A 20,121-nucleotide genomic window follows, 5' to 3' on the forward strand; every position below is an offset into this window, starting at 1 on the left:
GTGCGTAGGTTGTGTGCAGTCGAACGGGCAGGGATGAAACCGGATTGGCCCGGTAAAACTAAAGTCGACATTAAGGGTTGTAGTCTTGTGGCAATGATTATTGTTAATATCTTAACATCCGTATTTATTAAAGATAAGGGTCTATACGACTCAGCTTTTTCGGGATTTTTATCTGGTTTCAGCAGAGCAACTATAAGTGCTTCTCGTAGGGTGGGAGGGAGGATTGTATTATTATAGGCTTCGTCATACATTTCAATCAAATATGGGCTTAATAATTCAGAGTATGCTTTATAGAATTCCCCCGTGTAGCCATCAGGGCCAGGAGATTTACCATTAGGTAAGGACATAATAGCTATTTGTATTTCTTCTACAGTTATGGGTTGTGCTAAATAGTCACGTTGGGCATCTGAGAGCCAGACTAATGCTATGTCCTCAAGATAACGTAAGATTTCAGGTGTAAGTGCAGTGTTTTGTGATTTATATAAAGCACCATAAGTGTCCATGAATGTACGTAATATTCCCTCTGTATCGTAGTGAACTATCTCAGTATCGTCCTCTATTCGTAGAACAGTATACTGTTTGTGCTCTGTTCGAATATTCTGTGCTAGAATCCGGCCTGGCCTGCCACCCTCACCCACCCTTCGTGCTGTATGGCGCTTCGAAATGTATTTTATTTCTTCATCCGCCAGAGTGTTATAATTGCTTACTTCCTTCCTAATCTCCCTGAGGGTCTGTGCATTGTGAGGAGTGTCATATTCAGCATCTAGTTGCTTGATACGTGTTTCACTTCGCTGCAGTTGCGTACGGAGATCTTTCAATATACCGGCATTTGTACTAATGCATATGCCTCTTAATGTCGTTTTAAACGCTTCCCATCGGGTTCCTGCATTGCCCACTGAACCTTTATTCAGAGTGAAGAAGTCTATTATGGCAGAGTGAATTGTGTCTTTGTATAGTGGGTCTCATAAGGCCATGGCATTAAAGCGCCATACAAATGGGGGAGGGATGTATGTGGGTACCTGCAGTGACAATAGTGCGGGCTTGTGATCTGAAAGAGTCTTGGGTAGGTGGCAAATATTCTGGGCCCAAGTGCAAGCCTGTTCAGTAAAGAGCCAGTAGTCGAGTCTTGCCCAGCTATGATGTACTGTAGATGAGTGGGTGCTTTCTTGCATAGTGGGATTACGCACTCTCCAGATCTCATATATTCGAAATTCAGTCATACAATTTAACATAGCTGATACAGCCGCGGGGGTGGCGTTCTACCGTGTGTTGGGACCTATCTTGTGTTTCGTCTAACGCCATATTTAAGTCCCCGCCCCATATCAGATGCACAGTGGGCAGGTCACGGAGTTTGGATCTCAAGTTCTCTATGAAATCAGAATCGTCCACGTTTGGTGCATAAACATTGCTGAGGCCTACTTTCGCGCCTCTCATTATCCCTGTACCAATAACATATCTCCCTTGAGGGCCTGTAAATCTGTGATCCGGTATAATATGAGTACCCTTTTTTATGAGGATCATCCCCCCACGGGCATATGATGAATAGGATGATGATACCACCAGCTCGGCCCACCTGGTACCGAATTTGTCTGCTTTCTGGTGAAGTAGGTGCGTCTCTTGGAGAAACGCTATGTCTGTGTGATGTCTATCTAGGTATGCAAATACCTGTCTAATTTTCCTGGGATTATTCAATCCTCTCACATTCCAGGTCATTCATTTCAGAGGTGTAACTTTAGTTATGGTTTATGATTACGTATCTATAAGTGAACCAGGCATAAACAAAATGCCGCCATTTCTCTTAGTGGTCAGAGCAACTGTTTGTGCTATAATCCAGAATGTACTACACATATACATACATGCATATGAATCTAATTCGCATAAAACTGTCATCCTTACGATATTCCGTTTTTCCCTTCCCCCCACCCACTTCGCCATCCCAATCATGGTGAAGACAGCCCTAATTAACTAACAGAAAAGAAAAATCAAACAATTCTCCTCAAACCCAGAGTATTCCCTAGTAGGGGAGATACATTTGTGGTATACACAAGGATGGCGGAAACTGCCAGCCGTAAACCCCAATGACAAGCACTGGGGGATCGAGTCTACCGCATAGAGTATCCTATGAGGTCATTACGTAAACTATAACCAAATATAATTAACAGATTCCTTGTTTGAGATGAAAATCAGCAAATAGCATAATTACCAGAATTGTCCCTGACATACCTCTGTATAAAATTACATTCAAAGATATAGATCATGCTACATTTTTATCAGTAGTTGTAAGACTTATCTGCTTTCCCAGGCAAAATCCACGAGAGTTTTTAAATCAGTGCCAGAAGGCAAACGGGTCGTGCTGGTGGTAGGAGGTATGCTTTGTGGCCCTGTCATACCTGTGCCCAAGTCCGAGTCGTCGCGGAGGAAGAAAGGAGGTCTCCGCGAGTATAAATAGCGAGGCGTCCAAACATCGGGCGCTTCGCGTTCTAGTTGTTTGAGTGCGGTGACGTCATTTCCGGGTCGGCCCTTCCTCTTCCAGGACTCGCTTTGCAGCGGTGACGCGTCGCGCTTGATTACTGCTTGCTCCTTCTCGGGAACCATCGGGAGCCTTTTGCTGGTGCTGATTTGAGGCGCGTACAGTGGCACGGGAACCAACAGCGGCATTCTTCTCTTCAGAGGATTTATCCCCAGAGTGGCGGTAACGCGCTAGCGGTGGTCAGGTGGTTCTCTCCCTTCTCTCAAGGCTCCTGTTGCTAAAGATGTTGGGGCTCCGTTCAGAGGCTCTCTGGCCCGGGTCTTCCTAAAAGGTTGCATTGCTGATCTTTGGGGCTCTAATTAGTGGCTCCTCGACCTTATATTCTGCACACTCCATTGCTGGCTATGTGAGGGCTCGTTTTAAAGGCGCTCTGGCATCTGCATCTTCATTATATGTTGTGCCTTAATCAACAAGACACTACCCCCCTTCTTCTCGCACATATTTTATGTTGTTTTGTCTCTTATGTCTTATGTTGAGTCAAATACTGGACTAGTCGTCCTGGGACTTATATATAGCAGTTATTTTGTGAACACAGCTCTGCGGAGATTGAAAAGTTGTGCTGAGAAAAAACAACCCACACGATATAGAGTTTGCGCATTTTGTGTCTTCATTTATTCACTGAGAGGTTGTGCTGTTAACAACCTATACTATTTTGAAATCATTATACTTTACAGGTGCGACATCTGTTGGAGAGGGTAAGATAGTCATTTCTATACTATATAAAATAGTTATTGTGATATAGAGCGCTTAGATATTTACATTCTTTTTCTTATGTTTAGGAGCACCACACCTGACATTCATTTTACCATTTTGTGGACATAGGTGGAAGAGGGGAGCTGCTCAGGTAGAACATTGAACCTATCATTAGTTCAGTTATGTAAAAACTGTCTGTTAAGCTTCTCTGTTGCTAACGTGGCCTTTCTGTTTGCAGGACGTCTTTTGGATCTCAGTGAGGCTTTTGAGGTGCTGGAAGTGCGCTGGACCTGCCCTGTCTCTCCTCTCCTTTGTCTGCCCTCTTCCCCCCTCCCACTTGTTCTGCTTTGACCTTGTTGGGCGGGCGAGTGGCGGAGGGACGTTGGGAATTATCATCTTGCTCCTGCCTCCTGCCCCCGCAGAGACCTCAGGTGAGCCTGACAGGCACGATGTGTAGCGCTAAATAGGGACCCGGGGATAGTTGGGCCCTGTATAGGGACTCCTGCCTGGGCACCGCGAGCAGGTCTGGTAGGGATAAAGCCCGACAGTGCCTCCGGTTGTATGCGGAGCTATTACCGGAAAGTCGCTCACTTCACAGGGGGGGCGCAGACAGCAAAATCTAGATCTAAGGAGTTCCTTTGTGCTCGGCAATAGCAGGTCCGCTCGCCGTGTGCAGGCCTCCGTCTCAATTGCTGCGCACGGAGCTTGCGTAGAGGTTGTACCCCCTGTACGTTCATCCGCAGCTGCAGGGCCGCGCCTCAGTCAGTCGTCTATAGATGTTTTCACTGTTTTCGGGCGATATCCGACTACGGAATCGCCGTCGCAAGAGGGATGCTACTGCCAGCTGTACATGCAATCTTTTATTTTTAAAGATTGGTCGGTTATAGATGCAGGATTATTGCAGGATAGGGACTCGATCGGATGAGTACGCTCACAACGCGGCCATCTCCTGGCGTGGCTAGCTCTGCCACCATCAACACCCCAACTTACCTCCAGATCCATCAGTTCCCTTCGTCTAGCTTCCAGGGCCAGAGCCTGCAGCCTTTGTTTAAAAATCTTCATAATTCACAGATTTGTATGGGTGCCCGATGCTGTGTCGCCACTCTGCACCCGGCCGCCTCTGTGCCACTGAGTGTGTGTTTGGTTTGCCTCATGACCCCCCCTCTCTGTTGCTGGTTCAAACCCCTGGCTGGAAATTGATCCCCAACTCCGATTTTACTTACCTTCAACAAGCACCTCTGTGAGTACCCCCAGTCTCCATTGATTAACATTGGGCCCCAGTGACCGAATTTGACCTCTGCACCCGGTTTCCCAAGTGCAGCTGGTAGTGCATTCTCTATACTTACCTGACCCTTGCCCATTGCTGATCCTAAAACCCGAAGACTGAATTTGTAAGTTGTGTACTTTCCTGCAAAATTGCATGATTGTTTTGCTTCTATAGATTAACATTGAACTATTTGAAAAATGCAGTGTCCAATTTTTGTACTGAAAAACTGTGATATTATAAAACGTCTTTTACTACAACAAAGTATCTTTGGCTCTAAGAAACATACATACTAAAAGTAATATTTTCACAAACAATTGGTCTCGGATTCGGTCTTTGAGTGTGTGTAATCATTTCTTCACTGAGTGTGTACAACAAATGCTTAAAACGGCCCACCGATAAGCCTAATTGCTCTCCCACACCACCACAAAAGAGAACATTAGTGTTATCTATTTTAGCCTCTGTCAAGCCTCTGGGGATCAACTGGACTGTGTGCACACTGTACCTTACTTTGGTACAGTATATACAGAGCCAGCTTCCTACAGTGCACAATTACACACCTTAGGAAACAATGGGAGAAAGGAAGAACAATATGTATAAAATCAGGCACTACTTTCGCGAAGGTCACCTTTTGGTTTTAGGTCGATGTGGGGAACAGATCCAAAGTTCCAGCAGGAGAAGTTTGGGAGCATTCGCGATTGCAATCGGGCAGAGGCAGAGTGCCGAGGGTCTTGGAAACTGGTGCAGAAAGACTAAGGGAGGGGGGGTCACGTTAAAAAAATGCACTACACAGATGGACTCACAAGTACGTCAAGAGGTGTCAAGGTCTGATTCCTCAGGAACAGTTCTCCCAATAGGCCCACCTTCTGGCAGCACCGATTCTGTATGTATATATAGAAACAGAAGATCGGAGTGGCTAAATGGGGGAAAGGGTAATTAGGGAGGGTGCTGCGGGGAGGGAGACCTGAAAATAAAATGTTAGCCTTGAATACTCTCAATGTAGCTATTAATCCACGGTAGCTTTCAGTTTTGAGGGTTAAAGTCTCAAAGTCTGTAAACTGTCTTTTGTTAAATTAAAAAGGTTTGCTGACTTAGATAAATGTCTTTTGAGATTATATCTCTCTTTATCAACTTGCAAAAATACTTATTCACTGGTTTTTTGTAAACAGATAATTCTCTGTTAAACCTTCAAAGACTGTGAAAATTATCACCTTCAGATTGTGCTTACAACATTGTATCTCTGGAAATGTCTTTAACCGTAATAAAGCTCTCTTGAACTAAAGCCATCAAGGACTGTGAAAATCATCACCTTCAGAATGTGCTTAAAACATTGTATTTCTCAAAATGTCTTTTAACCTTAATTAAGCACTGTTGAACTATTGCTGAGAAAATATCTGGAAAACAAGCTGCATAATTACTTTCATGAACTTCCATGAACCCAAAACTTGCTGTTCGTTATTTACGAGTGAGTCATGTCTTTTTCTTAAATAAGCAAATGCTGGAAACATACATCGGAGGCAATTCTCCTACCTGATTCCTGGAGCTTAGATAAATCAAACCTACAGTTTTCAGAGCCACAGCAATGAACTCTTCACTTCAGGAAGCCAGCAATTAACTCTTCACTTCAGGAAGTCAGCACGAAGAAAAGAACCAGCCAATAGGAAAAACAGCTGCTGTCCTAAATCCATGCACTGGCCTCGGGGAAGTTCCTCAATAACGAGCACACTTTCACAGGTGCAGTCTTCTTTTATAGGCTAAGACCACACCCAACATGATGGAGATTCTTCAGTGCTCCACTGGAACTTTCCAGAATACTCTAACTGGAACACTCCAGAATATATATACATAAAAACAAAGGATAATAAGTTTAAAATAATACACTATGCTACGTGCGAGATGGATTTAACCGATTACATACCAGGAAGCAATTTGCAAAGCATAATTTGTTTGAGAAATAATAATACAATCTTTAACATATCAGTTATGTGTAATACATGCCAAGGAATCAATGTACACAGTATAGACAAAAAGTGGGTCTCATGTGTCTCGATGTCTCTGGATGGGTGCTTACTTCCTCTTCTTGGTTTTTCTTGGTGGGGGTCCAGTACCCCTTGTATTGGTATCCCACGACTCCGGTAGGTCCTGGTGCCTCCAAACTTGGTGGAGAGGCAGATCTGACCCTCTGGTGCTCTTGTACGTCTTCTTGCTTTGGTGTTTCATCGAGATCGTCGGGAAGCAGTAAGTAGACAAACCGTACTTCATGGGATCTGTGCCTCTCGCTTCTCCCTCCTCAACCCCGCGGCTCTGGCGGCTCTGGCGGCTCCCTCGCACCCTTGCATCCTTCTTTAAGCGCCAAATCGAGCTGGTGACCCAAACCAAGCGTGCGGAACCGGCAGGAACTGGCAACACAACGACTCAATTACATTACTGGCAAGATCAAAGGGCACTCGAACTGTCCTCACTACCTGACTGCATCTGATTTCCCCTGATTTCGCTGGATCTCACTGCCTGGCGGACCTGAAGAGGTCCAGACGAGTGGCTTGTAATGGGCTTGTAACGGGCACGGAGGCAGATCCAAGAAAAGCAAAGCAAAGCAAGGCAAAGGAAAGCAAAGCGCAAAGCACTAAGCAAAGCAAAGCACCAAGCACGAGCATTAAGGGTCACCAAAGTGCATTAAAGCACATCAAAGCGCAGGCAAACAAGCAGACAGGCACTTCGAATTTCCACAGGCCAACAGGCAAGCGCACTACGAAGTTCTATTGCAGGATTCTCAAGCATAGTAAAGTGAGCGCGTGAGCGCGGTCTACGCTTGCGGTGGCCGCTGAGTGCTGTGCCCGGGAGTGCTTACAGTAGCGGCCCAACTTGCTTGGGTGCGGTTTTTGGCACCCCAGTAAGCCCTGCTCCCGCACCTCCATCACCTCCAGCTTTCCCTGCTCTCCGAACACCATAACCCAGACCTGCAGCCGGAAATGCGTTCAGGAAAAACCAGAGGAGCGCCTCCACCCAAACCAAAGCACAAGGCTAAGGAGGAACTCACGGCACCCAACACAGCCCTTCTCAGCATGCTCCCGTTAGGATCTGGTCCATCAAGCAGTGGAGATCCGGACTTGCTGTGTGAGCCAGCAACCTCAAAATTTCTAACAGCTCCAGACTGCGCAACCCAACTCGAGGCAACTGTTGAGTCAATAGCAACTCTGAAAAAACCTACAGCATCGACCTCGGACGTGAAGTGGAAAAGCGGCACCACAGCTTCACGTACGACCCCTACTAGGCCCCACTCAGGCAGAAACAGTAGCAAACGGGCCCTGATCATCGACTTTTTAAAAATCGCCACTAAAACTACTTCGGAAAATCGACATCTCAACGACCACAGGACTCCAAAAGCAAATATATCAACTCAATCTACCACAGCCTCCGCAAGTGAGGATCCCACGAGTCCCTCACGTGACGGAACCATCACAAGAAGTGAGGCCGACAGGAGCGGCCATCCGACCAATGGCTGGGTAGCCACACCCAAAATAACCCCCGTAGTCCCAAGTCTTCAAACTCTATCTTCAACAGCACTCCATCCCCCGGACCTGCATCAAAGGCCAAAATCCGTTGTAACTGAGGCACAAATTCATCATCACTTCCAGCCTTTTAAGTCTCTCTAAGCCCCCCCTGCTTGCAGCCACCATTCTCACCCTTACTTTTATTATGCTCCCAGGACCCTAAAAGACTCAAGGATGGCGCCCCCACTCATCAACTGACAACAAATATCATGAGTGCATTTGGCAATTTGATCACGCTATCAGGAGGTTGCCACCTCAAGGCGGAAAAGCCTGCTAACACTAATACAAACAGCAGAGACAGGCTCGAACAATCTCCGCACCAGCTGGAAGCTACACAACACAAAGGCCAGCCCTTCAGCCAATCTGAATCACTGGAGGAGTCGTTCTTTCAGTTTGAAACACATAGATCCACCCCTGCGCTGCCACTCCTTCAAATCAAGGACACAAGAATAAGGGACCTATCCTGCACGTCCCCTAGATGTCAGAGCGATCCGCTTCCAGCCCTCACTAGCAATATGGAACACCACGCTTGGGCTCCCTCTGGAGAATCCAGCTGTTCCCCAACATCTTTTGTCTGTCCACTCCTGCTCGACACTTTGGACACAATCGGCAAAGCTATGACCCTCCACGGTGACAAGCTTGATACCCAAGTAGATCTTTTAAATATTCTAGCAATTCACGTCAGGGGATCGAACAAAAACTAAATAGCTTCAATGAGATGATCACAAAGGTGCAGCGAGACTAAGACACCACATACCAATCGTGCCACTGCTATTGGACTCAAATCATTGATAAACTATCCGCGGTTCCAACCTTATTGACAGACCTCCTGGGCACCACCAGGGTAGCCCTATCAAACAATTCTCCCAAGGCAGAAAAAGTTCACGAGGCCACACAGGAAAAGAAAACGGCAAGCCCCAGGCCCACGGAAGGAAAAATTACCGGTAGCACGGGTATTTCCCCAACCCCAATCCTAGTAAATACATTTGCACCCATGGCCGCAAACGCCCTTGATAATTCTAACACTTTGGCCTCCCAATCCTTTGACAACTTTGATCAGTCTCCAGGAAGGCCGTCTAAAGTAATTAAGCCATTAACCAAGCAGGAGAAAAAACGCCTCAGAATAGAGAGAAAAAGTAAACAACCAAGACACTCAATTAACGTAACTCCCGTCCAACTTGAACAGAGAAGGAAACAAAGCATAAAAGATGAGGATCCAAATGCTTTGGAAGCAATAAGCAACAAGGAATCCCTAACCGCCCCACTCGACTCCCTCACTACACTCAGTAGCCCAAATCACATCAATAGGAAACAAATGCCACCAGATAAACTACATAGTTTATTTAAACCTTCAACCAGGAGAGAGAAGCAACACCTTAACAACTTGGTTAAACAAACAGCAACATTCGTATCTCCACCCAGGATTGAAATGAAAGAAATAACTACAACGTGCCCTAGAGAGGCCAATACGACAAAGGACAATTCCTGGAAAGACTGCCGCAACCTTGAGAAAACCGAGAAGTCAAGCCTGGGAAGCAATGTCACCACCAACATAAAGGTCAACAAAATTCCCACACAAAACAACACCAACGTCTCTCCGCATCTGCCCTTGACGCCCTCAGGGCCCACAGGGGCAGCAACAACAATGAAAAATGGTGCTGATTACGCGCCGCAGCTTGACACCTCTCCAAACAATAAAAAACTGGACTTTATTCCTCACTATGTCTCAAGGGGTAACCGCGACATCCTCAACAGAAGTGTTCTGTTAAAACTATTCAAAGCGCTCCCTTCTTTGAGCCACATTAACTCCAGGGACATTGAAAGTATAGAGTTCTATCAGAATCGGCATTCTGAGGAATTCCAAGAGTCAACCACCGCCACGTTCACAGACTCCCTCTTTATTTAGCAAATCTGGCAGCAGAAGGCCCCCTTCGAAAAATGGGGAATCGAGTTATAAAAGATCGACCCCCCTCCACGCCTGGACCCCGATCAGCACCGAAGACACCATCCGCACGATGAACTCCATCCACTCCGGATCACCGACCGACCCCTGCCCTCACCACGTCTTCAACAAGGCCGACGCTGTCATCGCACCCCACCTGCGAGACATCATCAACACATCCTTCGACACCACCATCTTCCCTGAGAGCTGGAAACACGCCGAACTCAGCGCTCTACTCAAGAAACCAACAGCGGACCCCACCGACCTCAAGAACTACCGCCCCATCTCGCTCCTCCCGTTTCCAGCCAAAGTCATCGAGAAGACCGTCAACAAGCAGATGGCCGCCTTCCTCGAGACGAACGGATCCCTCGACCCCTCACAGTCCCGCTTCCGAGCCAATCACAGCACCGAGACCGCCCTCATCGCCGCCACCGATGACATCCGAGCCCTGATGGACAATGGAGAAACAGCGGCCCTCATCCTCCTAGACCTCTCCGCGGCATTCGACACGGTCTGTCACCGCACCCTAGTACGGCGCCTCAGCAACATCGGAATCCAGGACAAGGCGCTGGAATGGATCATCTCCTTCCTCGACGGAAGAACACAGAGAGTCCGCCTACCACCGTACAAGTCAGAGGCCTCCGAAGTCATCTGCGGCGTCCCTCAAGGATCATCTCTGAGCCCCACCCTCTTCAACGTCTACATGAGCCCCCTCGCGGCCATCGTACGCAAACACAACCTCAGCATAATCTCCTACGCCGACGACACCCAGCTGATCCTCTCCCTGACCAACGACCCCACCGCCGCCAGAGCCAACCTGCACGAAGGGATGAAAGAGGTAGCCGAGTGGATGACGACCAGCCGCCTGAAACTGAACTCGGACAAGACGGAGGTCCTCATCCTGGGCCCCTCACCCTCCGCCTGGGACGACTCCTGGTGGCCTCCCGCCCTGGGCACCGCACCCAAACCGACAGACCATGCACGCAACCTGGGCTTCATCCTGGACTCCTCCCTCTCCATGACCAGGCAAGTCAACAACGTCTCCTCGGCGTGCTTCAACATCCTACGCATGCTACGGAAGATCTTCTGGTGGATCCCCACCGAGACCAGGAAAACCGTCACCCAGGCCCTCGTCACCAGCCGACTGGACTACGGCAACGCCCTCTACGCCGGTACCACCGCCAAGCTCCAGAAGAGACTCCAGCGGATCCAGAACGCCTCAGCCAGACTCATCCTCGACATCCCACGAACCAGCCACATCTCCGGACATCTGAGAGACCTTCACTGGCTCCCCGTCAACAAAAGAATCACCTTCCGCCTCCTCACCCACGCACACAAAGCCCTACACGACCAAGGCCCGAGCTACCTCAACAGCCGAGTCAACTTCTACGCTCCCAAACGCCACCTCCGATCAGCCAACCACGCCCTCGCCGCCGTCCCCCGCATCCGAAGAGCGACTACAGGAGGAAGGTCCTTCTCCTACCTGGCCGCCAAGACCTGGAACTCCCTCCCGACCGACCTGCGCCTGACCCAAGACCACCTCTCCTTCAGGAAGAAGCTGAAGACCTGGCTGTTCGAGCAGTAGCGGCACCCCCCCCCCCCCCAGCGCCTTGAGACCCTACGGGTATGTAGCGCGCTTTATAAGTGTCATTGATTGATTGATTGATTGATTGATTGACCCCCGTGCTATCCCAGCCCACTACACTTGCCTATATACTCAGCGGGTCTGTTAAAAGGCGCCAAAGGCCCGGATAACCGCAGTCCTCTTTTAGGCATAGATTCCAAAGCCAGGACAATCACAATCACCTTCGTTCACCCTGAAGCCAGAGAGTCTACTGGACCCCGGCACTTAAACATGCCTGGAACTTCCCAAGCCGGGGCATGACAAAACCCACACGTTGCCACTAACTCACGCAAGGGCTACAAAATCTGCTCCTGGAACGTGTTTGGCCTCAGCATGAAACTAGAAGACCCTGACTTCATGGAGTTTATTACACAGTTCAATATACTCCTCTTCCAGGAAAGATGGCTAACAAAATCCACTCCCCTAGTAGGCACCAGATTCTGGCTATAAAGGGGACTAACCAAGGGAGAGCAAAAGGGGGCCTTTCCACCTTTATTTTGACCGATACGTCCGGACTCGCCTCTGCCATAGACCTTGATTCCCCCTGGTTGCAATGCGTCAGACATGACACACCGCCTTTCACCAGCCTACTGATCATGAACATTTATATTCACCCCGCGCTCAAACAAAAACGGGCAAGTATTGGCCACTTATTAGCTTCACTGGGCACACTAAAACTTGCCTAACCCGACGCCAACAAAATTCTGTCAGGGGAATTCAATATGACCTTACTGCAAGAAACAAAAGGCACTAGGGGGCACACTCAGGCCAAAACCCGACGTGACACCTTTGGCAAGCAATGCGCAGTTCACCTTACGATCTCTCAATGCGAATGCTTAATGGTCACAGCCCGACAGACAGCCCAGCAGCATACACAAGGGTCACTCAAAAGTCAGCCTCAATTATCGACTATTCTTTCACAGATCACAACCTCTTTCCCCACATCACGAACTTTCAAATGTTGGATAGAGCAGAGAGCGACCACCAACCGCAATCCTTCACACTCTTAAGAAAAGTCATAAACCCAATTCTTATTAACGCAATGTCACAACAACTGCATTGCCATAGCCTCAAACGTCTCAACTGGACAAAGGACAATATACGCAACATTATGGATACATGCATCAGAAATCCAAAACCGAACCATCTAACATACGGGCCTCGGAGTCATTTACCAGAGAGCTAAATCAAAAATGTTCTAATCAAGCAACTGGCAGAAAAGCCGGAAAATCTTTAGGGGCAGTATGGTTCACTAAAAGCCTCAGAATTCAAAAACAACAATTGAATAAATATTTACGACAATTAAGTACTCAGGGCTTATCCTCCACCCAAGACCACCTGCTTATAATCTCCAAAGCCAGAAAAGACCTTAAAAGAGACAGTAAGGCGGCTAAGAAAGCATTCCATGAACATCTTTGGGCGAAACTCCATTACTCGTGTAAACAAAGACTCCAAGCTCTTCTGGGAAATTATTAACCAGTTAACCAACGGCAGGAACCGACACCACAACACGGACATTAGGGAGGAAACATGGAGAGCCCATATTGAATTACTATATAATGAAATTCCACCCCCAGGCATCGCTGATTGTGGCTTCCAATCAAGAAATAGAGCTGTTGCCAGAGATCTAGTAAAAACGACTCCCCATCCAATTCACCAGACTTTCCTCCGCAGATCCTCAAAGAACAAGTCTTAAAAACAATAAAAAACTTAAGAACCAAGGGTGCTCCTCGGCCTAACGGCATCCCAAACGCCTTGTTTCGGCACAATCCATCATTCTGGGCGAATTCCCAGACTCCTCTTTTTTCGGATATCCTAGCCACTAACATGATCCCCGACTTCTGGGGGGGAAGCATTCTAAGCCCAATATACAAATCGGGTTCTTGTTCCGATCCTTCAAATTATAGATTGATCGCGGTAATTGATGTGGAGGCTAAAATATACGCATCAAACCTGCTGGCAGACTTAGAGGACTGGGCGGCGCGAATAAACCTTATTCCTCATACGCAAACCAGATTTAGGGCCGGGATGGGCACTCTGACGCACCTTCCCGCTGTAACCCTCCTAGCTAATCATGCCCTCGTAAAATCAAGGCCACTGTATGCATGTTTCATCGACCTTAAAGCGGCCTTTGACAAGGTCTCAAGAGCCAAGCTATGGGCAAAAATGTACAACTGGGGGGTCCCAGTTAAGTTGCTGGAGGCCATAATTAACCTGTACTCTCAGACGTGGGTCCAGATCAGGAAAGGAGACTGGCTCAGCATAATTAAGAAGATCTACACACTCAATGGGCTAAAACAAGGGTGTGTGCTGGCACCCTGCCTTTTTAACATTTACACCACTGATCTGGATGAGCACCTTTGGTCAATCCACTCTGACCCTCCGAAACTTGGCACAATACCCACACCCAGCCTTCAATATGGGGATGACATCGTTTTACTAGCGCAAACGCCAGTTGGTTTGCAACGACTAATCACCGAACTTGGAGTTTATACAACCTCGGTCCAACTAACCATCAATCACCAAAAAACCAGCTTCGCTGTAGTTCAGGCGTTGAAGCACACCCAAGTGGCATTCGGCTACTTGGGTGGACCCCGATGATGAAGCATGTCACCAACTAGGTTGGTGAGTGAGGGGTTTCTTAAATTTACTATCCCTCTCCATTTCTCAAAACCACTAGGACGCTGTAGTCCTGGAGACACTCCCTCTTTTTGTTTTCGATATATTGACCTTAGGGGACTGGGAGTCAGTTCCCAACAAATAACCCTTGCTCTCTCTTTGTTTAACGGATTCGCTTTAACAAACACCATAAAGCCGACCGTAAATTCACTTGGACCTTGGACAAGCGACCTTTGACCGAGGTGGATTCATACAAATACCTAGACTTTCAAATTGATCGCAAACTTAACTTCAAGACACATCTGGACCAAGGTTGCACGAAATCTAAACAACTGCCGTTTGCCTTTAAAATCTTAAAAAACAAGCTCGCAGGCGGCTCCACTGGTCACCTATTAAAGGGTATAGCAGCAAAATTCATGCCCTCCATCTGATATGGCACAGAAATCTTGAACGGCAAGGTCTGAACCTAGCACAATCAATTCTTTTCAAGAAACTGTTGGCAATCCCCCGCCATATTCTGCAAGCTCAAATCTGACTTGAATATGGTCTAAGAAACCAGATCCCCGATAGACAAGGTGCACTAGTCAAGTACTATTGGATGATGCGGGATGCAGAGGAAAACACAGTCGCCTACTACTGTTGGGTAGAAATTGAAAAGCAAGCCAGGCTAAAAAATTCAATCTTCGAAGATTTGAAGGCTTTGTTCTCGGCACTGAAGCTAGAGGAGGCCTGGCTTGCTGCTCCTACCTACCCCGGCTTTAAATCTTTGGTTAACAAAGCCATAATACGGTATTCTTTCTCCCTAGATAAAACAGCCCTAGCAAAAAAAAAAGACATGCCTGGACCGTGATACAGGCATACCAGAGGTTGCAACCCCAATCTTACTTGCTAGACCATTTCCCGCACCAAAAAAAGCCCTTTTCCACGCTACTAAGGCTTGGGTCATACCATCGAAGGACCTAACCCCGAAATGGAAATACCCATGGCAATCAAAGGAATACCGCCTGTGAGGAGCTTGGGATGAGACCTATTATGCATTTGCCCTGCTTTAATAGAAACACACAAAATGGGCCTTCGGGAGGTCTTCAGGAAGGAACAAATAAGAACTTGTAGAGCAGCAGTGATTCATTGTCTCAGGGGCTCATCTATCCCGCTGTCCTGCAGAGCTATAAACTTTTTTTAAAACGCGACAAAAGAACTGGCCAATGCAGAACTCGCTAACCAACTCATGCAGTGCTAGAACATTCGGCTCCGAAATCCTTCGACAGCCTTGCTTACATGTTAATACTTTTTAAAATATCGCCTTTCTATATCTTTTATTAAAAAAATAACAATGTATATTTTTGCATGTTTTATCCATGGTGGTTTTTCCACCCTTTTATGATTTTTTTAATGAAATCAAATAAAAGTATATTTGACTAGACTTGACTTGCCTGCGGTGTGCACAGGAGTGATACCTTCACTCCAAGGGAGCTTCTCTATGATTCCTCGAAAGCTAGAGGTGCTCCAGGGTTCTTAGAGTCTTTTCAGGGTTCAGAATGACACAGCAGCAACGATTATCGAGTCCTTCTTGCAGTTCGCTGGGTTTGGCACCTTTTCTTTCTGCAGCAGGGCTTCTGTTCTCGTGTAGCAGGTCTTCTTTTGTCCTGGTCTTCTTTGATCCAATGAATATGCTATTCAGGTCTCGGGGAGCCACCTAAATACTGAATTTAGGGATTTTACAAGGGGAGACAGGAAGTAGCCAATGGACTGCCTACCTTTAGGGTGTCTACACCCTCTTGTGACTTTCTCCTGTGGGAAGAGTCACTACCACAGCCCTGATTGGAGGTATTCCCACCATCTCAAGATGGTGGTATTTCAGGAGAGGGGTTCACCTTGCCTGTCCCACCCTAGGGGTGGTGCAGGCTGAGGGGGTGACCCTTCGCCTCATCTAACTACTGTTCCCACCTTTCCTCCCACCAAAAGTGGAGATGGAAAGCGGCTTGGCCTCCCTGACTATCTGGGGGTTCCTGGGTTGGATTTTAAAGGCGTCATTGCCTTTGAAGCTTCTTGCTGGGAAGGCCATCCTGTCCTGGAGTAGGTGTGAACACCCCCACCCCGAACAGTTATTGTTTCTGTCCTCTGAGAGCGCTGGCTTTCACCCCATGATGTCAGAAACATGTCTGGTGGTAGCAGGCTGGTGAAGAACTGCCAAGGACCCCACTAGTGTTTGGTTAGGTTTTATGGGACCCTCTAAAAGGGTCTCCTGTGTCAATTTATTGTTAACTCCAACACTGGCATCAGTGAGGATTTATTAGGACAAGATGTTTGATACCAAACATCTTAGAAATCAGTGAAGCCCTCATGGAGCTAGGAAATTCAGAGTGACAAGTATCCAGCCCATGGACTAGTTATGGCTTCCCTGTTCACTTACAATATCACAGAATTGACTGGACATTGTACGGGTATATCTGCTCATGCTGATATGCTCACACATAGGATATAGTGCACCCTGCCTTAGGAATAAAGGGCTATAGTAGGGCTGACTTACCTATATCTTATGCAGTGCATGGGTGGCATGGCACACATGGCTGTGTGCCATGTCAACTCTTTGGAATTTTCTGTACCAATACACGCAGCCAGCAATGGTAGAGTGCATAGCCTTGGTGAAGGGGCCCTGGGGTGGCACAACTAGTGCTGCAGCCCCAGAGGACCCTCTTCAGTACTCATGCCCTAGGTACCAGGGGTATCATTCACTAGGGACCATCAGGGGCATGGCTGGACTGTCCGTAGCGAGCACTGGGAATTTGCCTGATGGGCCGCCAGGGTGGGGGCCAGTTTTGGACCCCTAGGGGGCGTTTTTGTTACCAGGGGCCGGTTTTGAGGCATAGCTGCAATATCGCCCCCCTATAACAAAAGCGGCAGCGGTGAGATGGGATTGGTGCTCGGCCGGACTGGAAACAGAAACCAGCCCTGGGAAACAGCTCAGTTGGCCCATGGCCCCTCACCCCGGGGCTGTTTGCCAGGGCTGATTTCTGTTCCCAGTCCGGGCGTGGTCAGGGGTAGCTGAAGTTGTGCCAATCGTGGTACAGGGTTTTGGGAAAGAGATCTGGTACTGGGAACCTGGTCAGCAAGAACCCAGCACACCTGCAGTTAGAAACAACATCAGGCAAAAAGTTGGGATAACCATGCAAAAACTTGCACTTTCCTTCACTATTCTAGTCCATCTATCTACTCATCCCGTCTTCACCCCTCACAAACCACAAACTCTCCTGTGTAACCATTCCTTGCAGTCTGGCGGTATCTACCCTCTTCTAGTCCATCTATCTACTCATCCGGCCTTCACTCCTCACAAACTCTCCTGTGTAACCATTCCTCACAGTCTGGCGGTATCTACCCTCTTCTAGTCCATCTATCTACTCATCCGGCCTTCACTCCTCACAAACTCTCCTGTGTAACCATTCCTCACAGTCTGGCGGTATCTAACCTCTTCTAGTCCATCTATCTACTCATCCGGCCTTCACTCCTCACAAACTCTCTTGTGTAACCGTTCCTCGCAGTCTGGCGGTATTTAACCTCTTCTAGTCCATCTATCTACTCATCCAACCATCAAAGGATATCTAACTTCTTGAAGGCGAATTACTCATCCGACTTTCACTCATCACAAATCATAAACTCTCCTTCTGTGTATCCTCTCATTGCAATCTAACAAGATCTATCCCTCCTCCAGCTGGTCTACTTATCCCATTTTCCACTTGCACCAGCTCACACTAGTAATCACACCTAACTTCTATAAACTTAAGCCACCAAAGGAAACTAGAGGAAATGCTTAGAACAGTTTTGTGGGACCGAAAGTCTAACTGCAATAACAAACGGTATCCAACAATAACCACTCCATAAACCACTAACCTTGGGCTACAGAGTAGCGTGCTACCCACCACAAAATGCTTCAACACCTCAATATGGGTAGTAAGCGCTATACAAATGCAATTACTACACAATGTATCGCAATAGCAGCCTCTAGCCGTAGCAATCACATTGAACACCTTTTCACTACCTCCATATTTGTTTTCACCAACGTTAATTATGAAAGGAGGTCATCACACTTGACAGATACACCCTACCAAGAGTTTAAATGCCCCTTCCACCCTCCATACCTCCTGTTTTAATTGTGTCTCAAGGGAAACCACTGGGTTGCGATGTTCCCGAAACGATAGCATTTATTTATTTGTTGGACAATCCTTCAACAGCGGCCTGGCTTCCGGTGCAAGGCGACCTTGCAGCAGCCATTTTCTTGGTGCAGCAGGTGCTGTTTCACTGGTCCCCGGCGTTTCAGGACTTGGCATTGAGAATTTCAGCGACAGCGCCCATTAGAGAGGAGCTTTCTTGGTGGGTGGAGTCTTCCAACATCAGGAGAGGAATCAACTTGACATTTCCGGCGTCGATCATCTTGACAACGAATGCTAGCTCAGCAGGATCTGGAGCCTGGATTGGGTCAAGGCAGGTCCAGGGTCTTTGGTCAGGGGTCCAGCAATTGAGATCCCTCAATTGGAGGGATTTGGAAGGCGATCTGGCTTTCGCTGCTGGCATTCACTCATCTTTTGGTTGGCAGAAGTGCTCTTCTGAGGACAGACAACACGGCCAAGTGTTCCCTTAGCAAACAAGAAAGCACAAGATCTCCTGCATTTTCGAGGATCTCTGATCATATTTACTTCTGGGCAGAGGACAAGATTTTGGATCTGAAGGCAATTTACATTCAGGGGAAGCTGAATGTGTGGGTGGACAGATTGAGAGCTGAGATTCCTTCCTCTCAGGAGTTCTTCCTGAGCAGGCCTGCTTTTGTCAGGATCGGTCAGAGGTCGGGTTTTCCTGTGACAGATTTGTTTGCATCAACCCAGAGCACCCTACTTCAATCAATCAATCAATCAGGTGTTTGTTACTCACTACTCACTCGTAAGGGTCTCAAGGCACTGGGGGGGGGGGCGCAGGTTCCAGTCCATCAAGGAGGGGGTCTGTCGAAGATCCAGGTCTTCCCCAGTTCCCAGTTCTATTATAAGATGGAGGAGGAAACAGCTTGGGCAGTGAATGGTGTGTGGTGCCCTTGGCTGGAGGGGATGCTTTATGCTTTTCCACCTTTCCCTCTACTTCTAGGGTTTTTGTTCAGGCTGACGTGAGCGAAATATGTAGTGATCCTAACAGCTCCGCTCTACCTGGTTCCATCTGATCATGACCATGAAGATGAGCAGAGGGTTTCTTCTTCCAGTTGTCCCATCTCCCCTCATGTTTCCTTGTCTTCAGGCCAGCTCCCTAAGAACCCTCAAGCTGATGGCCTGAAGGTTGAAAGGGCAGGGTTAATAGTGAAAGGGTTACTTAGAGGGTTGCTCTATTCTGGCATCCAGGAATGCTGCCACACACACTTACTCCTATTCAAGGCATTGGGCTTCTTTTCAGAGGTGGTGTGCATCCAGGCACTTAGTTTCTCAGTCTGTTAAACTTGATAAAGTACTGGATTTCTTACAGGATGGGTTTGCATTGGGATTGAAGCTTTCCACACTTAAATTTCACTGAGCAGCCATTAGAGCCTTTAGAACATCTTGGGGCAATCTTCAGAATGAAGATGGGCTGTTCAGAGGCTTGTTAAAGGGTTTCTAAATCTTAGACCTCTGTCTAGACCAGTTAACCCATCCTAAGATCTTTCTTTGGCTTTGGGTGTTTTGAAGAGGTCTCCCTTTGAGCTTCTTGACAATGTGGCTATGAGGATACTCACCCTGAAGGTTTTCTTCCTGGTAGAAGTTACTTTTGGAAGGAGGTTGGGGGAGTTGGGTTGCTTAACAGTAAGGCATCCTTTCTTTCGGGTGTTTGAGGACAGGGTAATATTTCGTCCCCGTCCCTCATGTGTTCCCAAAGTCACTCTGTTTT

This window comes from Triturus cristatus, chromosome 12 (genome assembly GCF_964204655.1).
Source record: "Triturus cristatus chromosome 12, aTriCri1.1, whole genome shotgun sequence".
NCBI lineage: Eukaryota > Metazoa > Chordata > Amphibia > Caudata > Salamandridae > Triturus > Triturus cristatus.